This window comes from Oncorhynchus tshawytscha, unplaced genomic scaffold (assembly GCF_018296145.1).
Source record: "Oncorhynchus tshawytscha isolate Ot180627B unplaced genomic scaffold, Otsh_v2.0 Un_contig_3117_pilon_pilon, whole genome shotgun sequence".
NCBI classification, from domain to species: domain Eukaryota; kingdom Metazoa; phylum Chordata; class Actinopteri; order Salmoniformes; family Salmonidae; genus Oncorhynchus; species Oncorhynchus tshawytscha.
Window position 1 is genome coordinate 111,476 of NW_024609468.1, and position 16,846 is coordinate 128,321.

Consider the following 16,846-nt stretch of genomic DNA (forward strand, 5'->3'; position numbering starts at 1 on the left):
TCCAACACTCCAACACTCCAACACTCCAACACTCCAACACTCCAACACTCCAACACTCCAACACTCCAACACTCCAACACTCCAACACTCCAACACTCCAACACTCCAACACTCCAACACTCCAACACTCCAACACTCCAACACTCCAACACTCCAACACTCCAACACTCCAACACTCCAACACTCCAACACTCCAACACTCCAACACTCCAACACTCCAACACTCCAACACTCCAACACTCCAACACTCCAACACTCCAACACTCCAACACTCCAACACTCCAACACTCCAACACTCCAACACTCCAACACTCCAACACTCCAACACTCCAACACGCCAACACCAACACTCCAACACTCCAACACTCCAACACTCCAACACTCCAACACTCCAACACTCCAACACTCCAACACTCCAACACTCCAACACTCCAACACTCCAACACTCCAACACTCCAACACGCCAACACGCCAACACTCCAACACTCCAACACGCCAACACTCCAACAAGATGACCAGGGATGTTCTCTGTTTAGTGAGTCCTCCAGATCAGCCAACAGTAGGGATGACCAGGGATGTTCTCTGTTTAGTGAGTCCTCCAGATCTCCAACAGTAGTGATGACCAGGGATGTTCTCTGTTTAGTGAGTCCTCCAGATCAGAGACAGTAGGGATGACCAGGGATGTTCTCCAGTGAGTCCTCCAGATCAGAGACAGTAGATGACCAAGGATGTTCTCTGTTTAGTGAGTCCTCCAGATCAGAGACAGTAGGGATGACCAGGGATGTTCTCTGTTTAGTGAGTCCTCCAGATCAGAGACAGTAGTGATGACCAGGGATGTTCTCTGTTTAGTGAGTCCTCCAGATCAGAGACAGTAGTGATGACCAGGGATGTTCTCTGTTTAGTGAGTCCTCCAGATCAGAGACAGTAGTGATGACCAGGGATGTTCTCTGTTTAGTGAGTCCTCCAGATCAGAGACAGTAGTGATGACCAGGGACACTGCCAACCTCCAGATCAGAGGCAGTAGGGATGACCAGGGATGTTCTCTGTTTAGTGAGTCCTCCAGATCACTCAGTAGGGATGACCAGGGATGTTCTCTGTTTAGTGAGTCCTCCAATCAGCCAGACAGTCCAAGATGACCAGCCATGTTCTCTGTTTAGTGAGTCCTCCAGATCAGAGACAGTAGTGATGACCAGGGATGTTCTCTTTGTGAGTCCTCCAGATCAGAGACAGTAGAGATGACCAGGGATGTTCTCTGTACAGTGAGTCCTCCAGATCAGAGACAGTAGTGATGACCAGGGATGTTCTCTGTTTAGTGAGTCCTCCAATCACTCCAACAGTAGGGATGACCAGGGATGTTCTCTGTCCAGTGAGTCCACCAGATCACTCCAACAGTAGGGATGACCAGGGATGTTCTCTGTTTAGTGAGTCCTCCAGACAGAGACAGTAGAGATGACCAGGGAAGTTCTCTGTTTAGTGAGTCCTCCAGATCAGAGACAGTAGAGATGACCAGGGATGTTCTCTGTTTAGTGAGTCCTCCAGACCAGAGACAGTAGAGATGACCAGGGAAGTTCTCTGTTTAGTGAGTCCTCCAGATCAGACAGTAGGGATGACCAGGGATGTTCTCTGTTTAGTGAGTCCTCCAGATCAGAGACAGTAGTGATGACCAGGGATGTTGTGTGAATTTTACCATTTTCCTGTCCTGCTAAGCATTTGAAATGTAACACGTTTTTTGGGTGTCAGGTAAAATGTATGGTGTAAAAAGTACAACATTTTCTTTAGGAAAGTAATGAAGTAAAAGTATAAATTGTCAAAAATATGAATAGTAAAATAAAGATCCCCCCCAAAAAAAGTTGAAAGTATGTTTTCTTAAGTAGTTTGTGCCTGCCCATACTATAACCCATACTATAACCCATATTATAACCCATACTATAACCCATACTATAACCCATACTATAACCCATACTATAACCCATACTATAACCCATACTATAACCCATACTATAACCCATACTATAACCCATACTATAACCCATACTATAACCCATACTATAACCCCACCACCATCTATGTTAACCCATACTATAACCCATACTATAACCCCACCACCATCTATGTTCACCCATACTATAACCCATACTATAACCCATACTATAACCCATACTATAACCCCACCACCATCTATGTTCACAACATTAACATCAGCATACTGCTCTCCCACGTGACTCCATACACACGGTCTGCTATCTGCCCGGTACACTCTGTTCACAACATTAACATCAGCATACTGCTCATATGTCTTTCTTAAGTAGTACCATCTGTTCACAACATTAACATCAGCATACTGCTCTCCCACGTGACTCCATACACACGGTCTGCCATCTGCCCGGTACACTCTGTTCACAACATTAACATCAGCATACTGCTCTCCCACGTGACTCCATGCACACGGTCTGCCATCTGCCCGGTACACTCTGTTCACAACATTAACATCAGCATACTGCTCTCCCACGTGACTCCATACACACGGTCTGCCATCTGCCCGGTACACTCTGTTCACAACATTAACATCAGCATACTGCTCTCCCACGTGACTCCATACACACGGTCTGCCATCTGCCCGGTACACTCTGTTCATAACATTAACATCAGCATACTGCTCTCCCACGTGACTCCATGCACACGGTCTGCCATCTGCCCGGTACACTCTGTTCACAACATTAACATCAGCATACTGCTCTCCCACGTGACTCCATACACACGGTCTGCCATCTGCCCGGTACACTCTGTTCATAACATTAACATCAGCATACTGCTCTCCCACGTGACTCCATGCACACGGTCTGCCATCTGCCCGGTACACTCTGTTCACAACATTAACATCAGCATACTGCTCTCCCACGTGACTCCATACACACGGTCTGCCATCTGCCCGGTACAGTTGAATCCTGGGATTCACCCGTGAGGAGCACACTTCTCCAGCGTGTCTATCGAATGTGAACCCGCTGACTTTGGTTACGACGCCAAATTGCAGTCAGGTCAAGACCCTGGCGAGGATGACGAGCACATAGATGAGCTCCCTGGGACGGTTTCTGACAGTTTGTGTAGAAAATATTTGGTTGTGCAAAGCGACAGTTTCATCAGCTGTCCGGGTGGCTGGTCTCAGACGATCCCGCAGGAGAAGAAGCCGGATGTGGAGGCCCTGGGCTGGCGTGGTTACACGTGGTTGTTAGGCCGGTTGGACGTACTGCCAAATTATTTTAAACGATGTTGGAGAGGTGGCTTACGGTAGAAAAATGAACATTAAATTCTCTGGCAACAACTCTGGTGGACATTCCTGCAGTCAGCATGTCAATTGCACACTTCCTCAACTTGAGACAGCTGTGGCATTGTGTTGTGACAAAACTGCACATTTTAGTGGCCTTTCATTGACACCAGCACAAGGTGCACCTGCGTAATGATAATGCTTGTGAGGCCGGTTGGACGTACTGCCAAATTCTCTAAATGTTGGAGGCAGCTTTTATGGCAACAGCTCTGGTGGACATTCCTGCAGTCACGCTCCCTCAAAACTTGAGACATCTGTGGCATTGTGTTGTGTGACAAAACTGCACATTTTAGTGGCCTTTTTTGTTGTTGCCCCAAGCACAAAGTGCACCTTCGTAATTATCACGCTGTTTAGATCAGCTTCTTGATATGCCACACCTGTCAGGTGGATGGATTATTTTGGCAAAGGAGAAATGCTCACTAACAGGGGATGTAAACGAATTTGTGCAACAACAAAACAATGGAGAGAAATAAGCTTTTTTTTGTGAGTATGGAACATTTCGGCCATCTTTTATTTCAGCTCATGAAGTACGCTGCAATTCTATGTTTTGTTCCGTACTTCCTGTTATTCCACTGTTCAGGACACCTGATGTCTTAGATAGGAGCCTGTTGTTCTGTGGCTCTTACATGCTGAGTTACAGAGAGACTAGAGAGGCTTGACATGCTGAGTTAGAGAGGCTGCTACTGACACCTTCTGAATGACTCCAATTCACCAAGTCTCCCCTGTCGTGCCGAGCCGAGCCGGCGTCTAACCACATGTCATCTTGCTCAGAATGGGGGCACACACACCACTTGAAGATGAGACCTATTGGACAGAAACATATGGTTGCGTACAGTTTTGCCAACACAAATCAAATCAAATCAAATTGTATTTGCGGGTGTAGCGAAATGCTTGTGCTTCTAGTTCCGACAGTGCAGCATTATCTAACAAGTAGTATTTAACCATTACACAACATATACCCAATACACACACATCTAGGTAAAGGAATGGAGATAAGAATATATACATATGGACGAGTGATGTCAGAGCGGAACGGACTAAGATAGTGGTATAGAATACAGTAGTATAGAATACAGTATATACATATGAGATGAGTAATACATAGACTAAGATACAGTAGTTTAGAATACAGTATATACATATGAGATGAGTAAAGCATAGACTAAGATACAGTAGTTTAGAATACAGTATATACATATGAGATGAGTAAAGCATAGACTAAGATACAGTAGAATAGAATACAGTATATACATATGAGATGAGTCATACATAGACTAAGATACAGTAGAATAGAATACAGTATATACATATTAGATGAATAGAATACAGTATATACATATGAGATGAGTAATACATAGACTAAGATACAGTAGAATAGAATACAGTATATACATATTAGATGAATATAATACAGTATATACATATGAGATGAGTAATACATAGACTAAGATACAGTAGAATTGAATACAGTATATACATATGAGATGAGTAATGCAGGATATGTAAACATTATTAAAGTTCCGTTTATTAAAGTGGCCAATGATTTCAAGCCAGTGTGTTGGCAGCAGCCTTTCTGTGCTAGTGATGGCTATTTAACGGTCTGACGGCCTTGAGATAGAAGCTGTTTGGAACGACACTATCGTTCAAGGTAGAGTTCCTCTGTCCAGCGTCTGTGTTATTTTGTATTTTGTTATTTCTAAATCTTTTCTTTTTATTGGCCAGTCTGAGATATGGCTTTTTCTTTGCAACTCTGCCTATCAGGCCAGCATCCCGGAGTCACCTCTTCACTGTTGACATTGAGACGGGGTGTTTTGCGGGTGCTATTAAATAAAGCTGCCAGTTGAGGACTCGTGAGGCGTCTGTTTCTCAAATTAGACACACTAATGTACTTGTCCTCTTGCTCAGTTGTGCACCGGGGCCTCCCAATCCTCTTTCTATTCTGGATAGAGCCAGTTTGCGCTGTTCTGTGAAAGGAGTAGTACACAGCGTTGTACCAGGTCTTCCGTTTCTTGGTAATTTCTCGCATGGAATAGCCTTCATTTCTCAGAAAAAGAATAGACTGACGAGTTTCAGAAGAAAGTTCTTTGTTTCTGGCTATTTTGAGCCTGTAATCAAACCCACAAATGCTGATGCTCCAGATACTCAACTCGAGTAAAGAAGGTCATTTTTATTGCTTCTTTAAGCAGCACCACAGCTTTCAGCTGTGCTAACAAATGTAGGGTAGTATGGTGTGACAGGGACATTTATTAGTAATATCAGGTAGGGTGGTGTGACAGGGACATTTATTAGTAATATCAGGTAGGGTGGTGTGACAGGGACATGAATAAGTAATATCAGGTAGGGTGAGGTGACTGGGACCTTTAATTGGCCTATCAGGTAGGGTGGTGTGACAGGGACCTTTAATTGGCCTATCAGGTAGGGTGAGGTGACAGGGACCTTTAATTGGCCTATCAGGTAGGGTGAGGTGACAGGGACCTTTAATTGGCCTGTCAGGTAGGGTGAGGTGACAGGGACCCTTTAATTGGCCTGTCAGGCAGGGTGAGGTGACAGGGACCTTTAATTGGCCTATCAGTTAGGGTGAGGTGACAGGGACCTTTAATTGGCCTTTCAGGTAGTGTGGTGTGACAGGGACCATTAATTGGCCTATCAGGTAGGGTGAGATGACAGGGACCTTTAATTGGCCTATCAGGTAGGGTGAGGTGACAGGGACCTTTAATTGGCCTATCAGGCAAGCGTTTGATCACAATCAAGTTATTATTTGAAAATGTTTCACTGAAAAAAACAGTTTTAATTAATTTTTTTGCACATTTCAAAATGATTTCCTTGCTATTTTTTTTTTCATTGTTCAGAAAACTTTTGGGTTTATATTTTGCTTGCAATATATATTTACACTGCTCAAAAAAATAAAGGGAACACTAAAATAACACATCCTAGACCTGAATGAATGAAATATTCTTATTAAATACTTTTTTCTTTACTTAGTTGAATGTGCTGACAACAAAATCACACAAAAATGATCAATGGAAATCAAATTTATCAACCCATGGAGGTCTGGATTTGGAGTCACACTCAAAATTAAAGTGGAAAACCACACTACAGGCTGATCCAACTTTGATGTAATGTCCTTAAAACAAGTCAAAATGAGGCTCAGTAGTGTGTGTGGCCTCCACGTGCCTGTATGACCTCCCTACAACGCCTGGGCATGCTCCTGATGAGGTGGCGGATGGTCTCCTGAGGGATCTCCTCCCAGACCTGGACTAAAGCATCTGCCAACTCCTGGACAGTCTGTGGTGCAACGTGGCGTTGGTGGATGGAGCGAGACATGATGTCCCAGATGTGCTCAATTGGATTCAGGTCTGGGGAACGGGCGGGCCAGTCCATAGCATCAATGCCTTCCACTTGCAGGAACTGCTGACACACTCCAGCCAGGAGTGTCTAGCATTGCCTTGCATTAGGAGGAACCCAGGGCCAACCGCACCAGCATATGGTCTCACAAGGGGTCTGAGGATCTCATCTCGGTACCTAATGGCAGTCAGGCTACCTCTGGCGAGTACATGGAGGGCTGTGCGGCCCCCCAAAGAAATGCCACCCCACACCATGACTGACCCACCGCCAAACCGGTCATGCTGGAGGATGTTGCAGGCAGCAGAACGTTCTCCACGGCGTCTCCAGACTGTCACATGTGCTCAGTGTGAACCTGCTTTCATCTGTGAAGAGCACAGGGCGCCAGTGGCGAATTTGCCAATCTTGGTTTTCTGTGGCAAATGCCAAACGTCCTGCACGGTGTTGGGCTGTAACCACAACCCCCACCTGTGGACGTCGGGCCCTCATACCACCCTCATGGAGTCTGTTTCTGACCGTTTGAGCAGACACATGCAAATTTGTGGCCTACTAGAGGTCATTTTGCAGGGCTCTGGCAGTGCTCCTCCCTGCACAAAGGCGGAGGTAGCGGTCCTGCTGCTGGGTTGTTGCCCTCTTACGGCCTCCTCCACGTCTCCTGATGTACTGGCCTGTCTCTTGGTAGCGCCTCCATGCTCTGGACACTACGCTGACAGACACAGCAAACCTTCTTTCCACAGCTCGCATTGATGTGCCATCCTGGATGAGCTGCACTACCTGAGCCACTTGTGTGGGTTGTAGACTCCGTCTCATGCTACCACTAGAGTGAAAGCACCGCCAGCATTCAAAAGTGACCAAAACATCAGCCAGGAAGCATAGGAACTGAGAAGTGGTCTGTGGTCCCCACCTGCAGAACCACTCCTTTATTGGGGGTGTCTTGCTAATTGCCTATAATTTCCACCTGTTGTCTATTCCATTTGCACAACAGCATGTGAAATGTATTGTCAATCAGTGGTGCTTCCTAAGTGGACAGTTTGATTTCACAGAAGTGTGATTGACTTGGAGTTACATTGTGTTGTTTAAGTGTTCCCTTTATTTTGTTGAGCAGTGTATAATGAGCACGTCCCATTATTGGGACAGATATATATATATATAAGTGTGATTGACTTGGAGTTACATTGTGTTGTTTAAGTGTTCCCTTTATTTTGAAGAGCAGTGTATTTATATGTATATACTGTGCTTTCAATATCATTATTTTTGTTTGCAATACTAAGAATGTTGTTGTCGACTTCAAAGTAACCCCATAGCAGCCAATCTACAGTATATGTAATGGCCTAATGCATTGGGGAGCGGACAATGACAAGTCGGGTCCATATTTATCAAACTGCTGCGTTTTTCTGCCCTTCAGAACATACTTATCAGCCAACAGGGAATCAACACACGCAGAGAGACCATCTGATTTTAATAGGGGCAAGAAGGACAAAGAGGAGAGTATTCAAAACATCCAATTACATGTGTAACTAATGAGAAGCGCTCCAGTTGAGGCATTTTGACCCTCTGCATCCTCCGACCCTTAACCCCAACATTGTTTTGTAATATACAATATTTCACGTCAGAGGACATGACCCCCAAACCAACGATAAAGACAGAGGTGTTTGTTCCCAGAGGGCAAGAAAACCTTCAGGTTAACTAACTAGCAGCCACTCTAAACTGACTCTACAACCCTTCAGATTAACTAACTAGCAGCCACTCTAAACTGACTCTACAACCCTTCAGATTAACTAACTAGCAGCCACTCTAAACTGACACTACAACCCTTCAGATTAACTAACTAGCAGCCACTCTAAACTGACACAACAACCCTTCAGGTTAACTAACTAGCAGCCACTGGAAGGGATGGAGAGAGAGAGAGGGAGGGAGGGATGGAGGAATGGATGGAGGGATGGATGGAGGGATGGAGAGAGAGGGAGGGATGGAGAGAGGGAGGGAGGGATGGATGGATGGAGGGATGGAGGGGGGATGGAGGGATAGAAGGAGGTAGTGAGGGATGGATGGATGGAGGGAGGAAGGGATGGAGGTAGGGATGGAGGGAGGGATGTCTCCAGGAGATACTTTAGCAGCTAAAATGTGGACACAGATTAGAAATGCTGCTGTTATCTGTTCTCCAGAGCATGTTAGTTCCACATCAAAACACTGATGGAGGGAGAGACTGACTGACTGAGGAGGGAGAGAGGGAGAAAGATAGATGTGAGAGAGGTAGAGGTAGAGGTAGAGGGACAGCGATAGAGGGAGAGAGGGAGAGAGAGGTAGAGAGGGAGAGAAGTAGAGGGAGAGAGGAAGAGGGAGAGTAGAAGAGGGAGAGAGGTAGAGAGAGAGGGACAGCGATAGAGGGGGTAAGGGAGAGAGAGGTAGAGAGGGAGAGAGGTAGAGGGAGAGAGGAAGAGGGAGAGAGGTAGAGAGAGAGGGACAGCGATAGAGGGGGAGAGGGAGAGACAGGTAGAGAGGAAGAGGGAGAGAGGAAGAGGGAGAGAGGTAGAGGGGAGAGAGAGAGGTGGAGGGAGAGAGAGAGGTAGAGAGGAGAGAGAGAGAGGTAGCGGGAGAGAGAGGTAGAGAGAGAGAGATTGAGAGAGATAGAAAGAGATAGAGGGGGAGAGGTAAAAAGGGAGAGAGGTAGAGGGGATTGAGGCAGAGGCGAGAGAGAGAGAGAGAGAGAGAGAGGTAGAGAGATAGAGATAGAGGTGGAGAGAGAGAGAGAGATAGAGGGGGAGAGGGAGAGAGGTAGAGAGAGAGATAGAGAGGTAGAGAGAGAGAGAGAGAAATAGAGGGGGAGAGGGAGAGAGGTAGAGAGAGAGGTAGAGGGAGAGAGAGAGGTAGAGAGAGAGGAGAGAGAGGGGGAGAGGGAGGTAGAGGGAGAAAGAGAGAGAGAGGTAGAGAGAGAGGAGAGAGAGGGGGAGAGGGAGGTAGAGGGAGAAAGAGAGAGAGAGGTAGAGAGAGATAGAGGGGGAGGGGGAGAGGGAGAGAGAGGTGAAAGGGAGAGAGGGAACGAGAGTCCGTAGGGGACTGAGACTTGACATCTTAAGTCAACATGTCAACAGACAGAAACACGTTATACCAGAACCATTTCACCTCCTTTCAGCTTGATCAATCCTATCAGTCAATACCAGGCTGTCTGAAGCAATAAACAGGTTCAGCGAGGGGATAAAGAGGTAGATTAAAAACTACAAAGGGAGGCTGCGAATTTTCGCAGCTTTTTGTTAAAAATCGCGCAACATTTCAGCGCCCTGCTACTCATGCCAGGAATATAGTATATGCATATGATTAGTATGTGTGGATAGAAAACACTCAGACGTTTCTAAAACTGGTTAAATCACGGCTGTGACTATAACAGAACGTGCGTTTCATCGAAAAGTGCAGGAAAATCTGATCACTGAAAATGGGAAAATATATCCATGTGCCACTTCAACCCATTGTTAAAAGTGACCAACATTAAATGGGGCCGAGGTTGCAATACCTACAGCTTCCACACGATGTCAACAGTCTTGTCATTTGTCTCGGATTTGTTTCTTGGTCAAACCGAAACAAGGCAGCCGATTTATTCCGGTCTCCGACAGGATGTTTTGGTTGAGAAATATCCGGACATGATTTCAAGACGTGGAGCTATAGAATATACATCGCCCCGTGATCATTTTGATAGATTATTAACGTTTACTATTACCTAAAGTTGCATTACAAAAGTATTTCGAAGTGTTTTGTGAAAGTTTATCGTCGACTTTTTTAATTAAAAAAAATATAGTTTTTTCCTTGATTACACAGTCTTCATAGATCGATATCTAGGCTATATATGGACCGATTTAATCGAAAAAAAGACCCAAATAAATGTTTATGGGACATCTAGGAGTGCCAAGAAAGAAGCTCGTCAAAGGTAATGAATGTTTTATATTTTATTTCTGCGTTTTGGGTAGCGCCGGCTACCGCAAAATCTGTCGTGTTAGGTGACGTTGCAGTATTTTGGGGGTACATGCTATCAGATAATAGCTTCTCATGCTTTCGCCGAAAAGCATTTTACAAATCTGACTTGGTGGATAGATTCACAACGAGTGTAGCTTTAATTCACTACCTTGAATGTGTATTTTAATGAAAGTTTAATGAAATTATGAGTTTTATCAAAAATTATAGGTGGCGCTCTGAAATCCGCTGAGTGATGTTCCTGCATGGGAACAGTATTCTGCGTCATCCTTAAGAAGTTAAAAACTACAACCACTGTAGATTAAAAACTACAAACACTGTAGATTAAAAACTACAACCACTGTGGAAAAAGGTGTGACAGTGGACCTTCTCTAATGGTATATAAGGATATAGGACATCCTATATTCCATGAACAACTATAGGGTCATCCCTGTTAACAGTGGTTCTGGTACCAACACCTATAGGGTCAGCTCTGTTAACAGTGGTTCTGGTACCAACACCTATAGGGTCACCTCTGTTAAAGGTGGTTCTGGTACCAATACCTATAGGGTCACCTCTGTTAACAGTGGTTCTGGTACCAACACCTATAGGGTCAGTGGTTCCAGCTCTGTTAACAGTGGTTCTGTTAACCTATAGGGTCAGTGGTTCTGGTACCAACACCTATAGGGTCAGCTCTGTTAACAGTGGTTCTGGTACCAACACCTATAGGGTCAGCTCTGTTAACAGTGGTTCTGGTACCAACACCTATAGGGTCAGCCCTGTTAACAGTGGTTCTGGTACCAACACCTATAGGGTCAGCTCTGTTAACAGTGGTTCTGGTACCAACACCTATAGGGTCAGCCCTGTTAACAGTGGTTCTGGTACCAACACCTATAGGGTCAGCTCTGTTAACAGTGGTTCTGGTACCAACACCTATAGGGTCAGCTCTGTTAACAGTGGTTCTGGTACCAACAATAGGGTCAGCTCTGTTAACAGTGGGGGTTAACCTGGTACCAACACCTATAGGGTCAGCTCTGTTAACAGTGGTTCTGGTACCAACACCTATAGGGTCAGCTCTGTTAACAGTGGTTCTGGTACCAACACCTATAGGGTCAGCTCTGTTAACAGTGGTTCTGGTAACACCTATAGGGTCAGCTCTGTTAACAGTGGTTCTGGAAGGGATAATCAGGGTCAGCTCTGTTAACAGTGGTTCTGGTACCAACACCTATAGGGGCTCTGTTAACAGTGGTTCTGTCATAGGGTCAGCTCTGTTAACAGTGGTTCTGGTACCAACACCTATAGGGTCAGCTCTGTTAACAGGGACAGGGTCATGTAGTGGGGAAGATAATCAAGGTCAGGTGGAGTACCAACACCCAGGTGACAGTGGTTCTGTCAGGGTCAGGAAAGAACCAAGGGGAGGGACAGATGTAGGGAAGATAATCAAGGAGGTGGAGTCCAGGTGAGTGTCAGGAGGAAAGAACCTATAGGGGAGGGACAGATGTAACAGTGGGGAAGATAATCAAGGAGGTGGAGTCCAGGTGAGTGTCAGGAGGAAAGAACCAAGGGGAGGGACAGATGTAGGGAAGTTAATCAAGGAGGTGGAGTACCAACACCAGGTGAGTGTCAGGAGGAAAGAACCAAGGGGAGGGACAGATGTAGGGAAGATAATCAAGGAGGTGGAGTCCAGGTGAGTGTCAGGAGGAAAGAACCAAGGTGGAGGGACAGATGTAGGGAAGATAATCAAGGAGGTGTGGAGTCCAGGTGAGTGTCAGGAGGAAAGAACCAAGGGGAGGGACAGATGTAGGGAAGATAATCAAGGAGGTGGAGTCCAGGTGAGTGTCATGAGGAAAGAACCAAGGGGAGGGACAGATGTAGGGAAGATAATCAAGGAGGTGGAGTCCAGGTGAGTGTCAGGAGGAAAGAACCAAGGGGAGGGACAGATGTAGGGAAGATAATCAAGGAGGTGATGGAGTCCAGGTGAGTGTCAGGAGGAAAGAACCAAGGGGAGGGACAGATGTAGGGAAGATAATCAAGGAGGTGGAGTCCAGGTGAGTGTCATGAGGAAAGAACCAAGGGGAGGGACAGATGTAGGGAAGATAATCAAGGAGGTGGAGTCCAGGTGAGTGTCAGGAGGAAAGAACCAAGGGGAGGGACAGATGTAGGGAAGATAATCAAGGAGGTGGAGTCCAGGTGAGTGAGAAGATGGTGACAGGTGTGCAGGATAATCAGCAGCCTGATGACCTAGAGGTCAGAGAGGGGATATACTTGACAACAGGTCATCCTTTAAGGTGGAAAATGATTGACTAGTGATTTGAGGAATGTTTTGTTCATTAATGTTTGAAAAACTAGGTTGTCTCCCACATTTCCCACTGTTCCCTCTATGGTGTACTGCTTCTGTCCAGGACCCATAGTGTTCTGTCCAGGGCCCATATTTCTCTGTCCAGGACCCATAGTGTTCTGTCCAGGGCCCATAGTGTTCTGTCCAGGGCCCATAGTGTTCTGTCCAGGGCCCATAGTGTTCTGTCCAGTGTTCTGTCCAGGACCCATAGTGTGTTCTGTCCAGGACCCACAGTGTTCTGTCCAGGGCCCACAGTGTTCTGTCCAGGGCCCATAGTGTTCTGTCCAGGGCCCATAGTGTTCTGTCCAGGACCCATAGTGTACTGCTTCTGTCCAGGGCCCACAGTGTTCTGTCCAGGACCCATAGTGTTCTGTCCAGGGCCCATAGTGTTCTGTCCAGGACCCATAGTGTTCTGTCCAGGGCCCACAGTGTTCTGTCCAGGACTCATAGTGTTCTGTCCAGGGCCCATAGTGTTCTGTCCAGGACCCATAGTGTTCTGTCCAGGGCCCACAGTGTTCTGTCCAGGGCCCATAGTGTTCTGTCCAGGGCCAATAGTCTTCTGTCCAATGTGATGTCTGGATTTTTGTTTTAGAGTCCATCTCTCACAGTTGAAGTGTACCTATGATAAGAATTACAGACCTCTACATGCTTTGTAAGTAGCGAAAACCTGCAAAATCGTCAGTGTGTCAAATACTTATTCTCCCCACTGTATACATATACTATGGACACAGTCTAAAATACAATCGTTATCTTTTGTTTGTTTTTACTCATGTCCTTCCTCTACCCTCAACCTCTCCAATCTATTACTGATGTCCTTCCTCTACCCTCCACCATCTATTACTGATGTCCTTCCTCTACCCTCAACCATCTATTACTGATGTCCTTCCTCTACCCTCAACCTCTCCAATCTATTACTGATGTCCTTCCTCTACCCTCCACCATCTATTACTGATGTCCTTCCTCTACCCTCAACCATCTATTACTGATGTCCTTCCTCTACCCTCAACCTCTCCAATCTATTACTGATGTCCTTCCTCTACCCTCCACCATCTATTACTGATGTCCTTCCTCTACCCTCAACCATCTATTACTGATGTCCTTCCTCTACCCTCAACCATCTATTACTGATGTCCTTCCTCTACCCTCAACCATCTATTACTGATGTCCTTCCTCTACCCTCAACCATCTATTACTGATGTCCTTCCTCTACCCTCAACCATCTATTACTGATGTCCTTCCTCTACCCTCAACCATCTATTACTGATGTCCTTCCTCTACCCTCAACCATCTATTACTGATGTCCTTCCTCTACCCTCAACCATCTATTACTGATGTCCTTCCTCTACCCTCAACCATCTATTACTGATGTCCTTCCTCTACCCTCAACCATCTATTACTGATGTCCTTCCTCTACCCTCAACCATCTATTACTGATGTCCTTCCTCTACCCTCAACCATCTATTACTGATGTCCTTCCTCTACCCTCAACCATCTATTACTGATGTCCTTCCTCTACCCTCAACCATCTATTACTGATGTCCTTCCTCTACCCTCAACCATCTATTACTGATGTCCTTCCTCTACCCTCAACCATCTATTACTGATGTCCTTCCTCTACCCTCAACCATCTATTACTGATGTCCTTCCTCTACCCTCAACCATCTATTACTGATGTCCTTCCTCTACCCTCAACCATCTATTACTGATGTCCTTCCTCTACCCTCAACCATCTATTACTGATGTCCTTCCTCTACCCTCAACCATCTATTACTGATGTCCTTCCTCTACCCTCAACCATCTATTACTGATGTCCTTCCTCTACCCTCAACCATCTATTACTGATGTCCTTCCTCTACCCTCAACCATCTATTACTGATGTCCTTCCTCTACCCTCAACCATCTATTACTGATGTCCTTCCTCTACCCTCAACCATCTATTACTGATGTCCTTCCTCTACCCTCAACCATCTATTACTGATGTCCTTCCTCTACCCTCAACCATCTATTACTGATGTCCTTCCTCTACCCTCAACCATCTATTACTGATGTCCTTCCTCTACCCTCAACCTCTCCCATCTATTACTGATGTCCTTCCTCTACCCTCAACCTCTCCCATCTATTACTGATGTCCTTCCTCTACCCTCAACCATCTATTACTGATGTCCTTCCTCTATCCTCAACCATCTATTACTGATGTCCTTCCTCTACCCTCAACCATCTATTACTGATGTCCTTCCTCTACCCTCAACCATCTATTACTGATGTCCTTCCTCTACCCTCAACCTCTCCCATCTATTACTGATGTCCTTCCTCTACCCTCAACCATCTATTACTGATGTCCTTCCTCTACCCTCAACCATCTATTACTGATGTCCTTCCTCTACCCTCAACCATCTATTACTGATGTCCTTCCTCTACCCTCAACCATCTATTACTGATGTCCTTCCTCTACCCTCAACCATCTATTACTGATGTCCTTCCTCTACCCTCAACCATCTATTACTGATGTCCTTCCTCTACCCTCAACCATCTATTACTGATGTCCTTCCTCTACCCTCTCCCATCTATTACTGATGTCCTTCCTCTACCCTCAACCTCTCCCATCTATTACTGATGTCCTTCCTCTACCCTCAACCTCTCCCATCTATTACTGATGTCCTTCCTCTACCCTCAACCATCTATTACTGATGTCCTTCCTCTACCCTCAACCATCTATTACTGATGTCCTTCCTCTACCCTCAACCATCTATTACTGATGTCCTTCCTCTACCCTCAACCATCTATTACTGATGTCCTTCCTCTACCCTCAACCATCTATTACTGATGTCCTTCCTCTACCCTCAACCATCTATTACTGATGTCCTTCCTCTACACTCAACCATCTATTACTGATGTCCTTCCTCTACCCTCTCCCATCTATTACTGATGTCCTTCCTCTACCCTCAACCACTCCCATCTATTACTGATGTCCTTCCTCTACCCTCTCCCATCTATTACTGATGTCCTTACTCTACCCTCAACCATTTATTACTGATGTCCTTCCTCTACCCTCAACCATCTATTACTGATGTCCTTCCTCTACCCTCAACCATTTATTACTGATGTCCTTCCTCTACCCTCAACCATCTATTACTGATGTCCTTCCTCTACCCTCTCCCATCTATTACTGATGTCCTTCCTCCATATCGTTCATACATAACTGTTTGTTATGATGCTGTTTGTTGTGATGCTGTTTGTTATGATGTTGTGATGCTGTTTGTTATGATGCTGTTTGTTGTGATGCTGTTTGTTGTGATGCTGTTTGTTGTGATGCTGTTTGTTGTGATGCTGTTTGTTATGATGCTGTTTGTTATGATGCTGTTTCAATGATGCTATTGTTGATGATGCTGTTTGTTACTGGTTGTTGTGATGCCATTTGTTACTGATGCTGTTTGTTATGATGCTGTTTGTTATGATGCTGTTTGTTATGATGCTGGTTGTTGTGATGCTGTTTGCTGTGATGCTGTTTGTTATGATGCTGTTTGTTATGATGCTGTTTGTTATGATGCTGTTTGTTGTGATGCTGTTTGTTGTGATGCTGTTTGTTATGATGCTGTGATGCTGTTTGTTATGATGCTGTTTGTTATGATGCTGTTTGTTGTGATGCTGTGATGATGCTTTGTTGTGATGCTGTTTTTGTGCTTGTGATGCTGTTTGTTATGATGCTGTTTGTTATGATGCTGTTTGTTATGATGCTGTTTGTTGATGCTGTGATGCTGTTTGTTATGATGCTGTGATGCTGTTTGTTGTGATGCTGTTTGTTATGATTGTGATGCTGTTTGTTATGATGCTGTTTGTTGTGATGCTGTTTGTTATGATGCTGTTTGTTGTGATGCTGTTTGTTATGATGCTGTTTGTTGTGA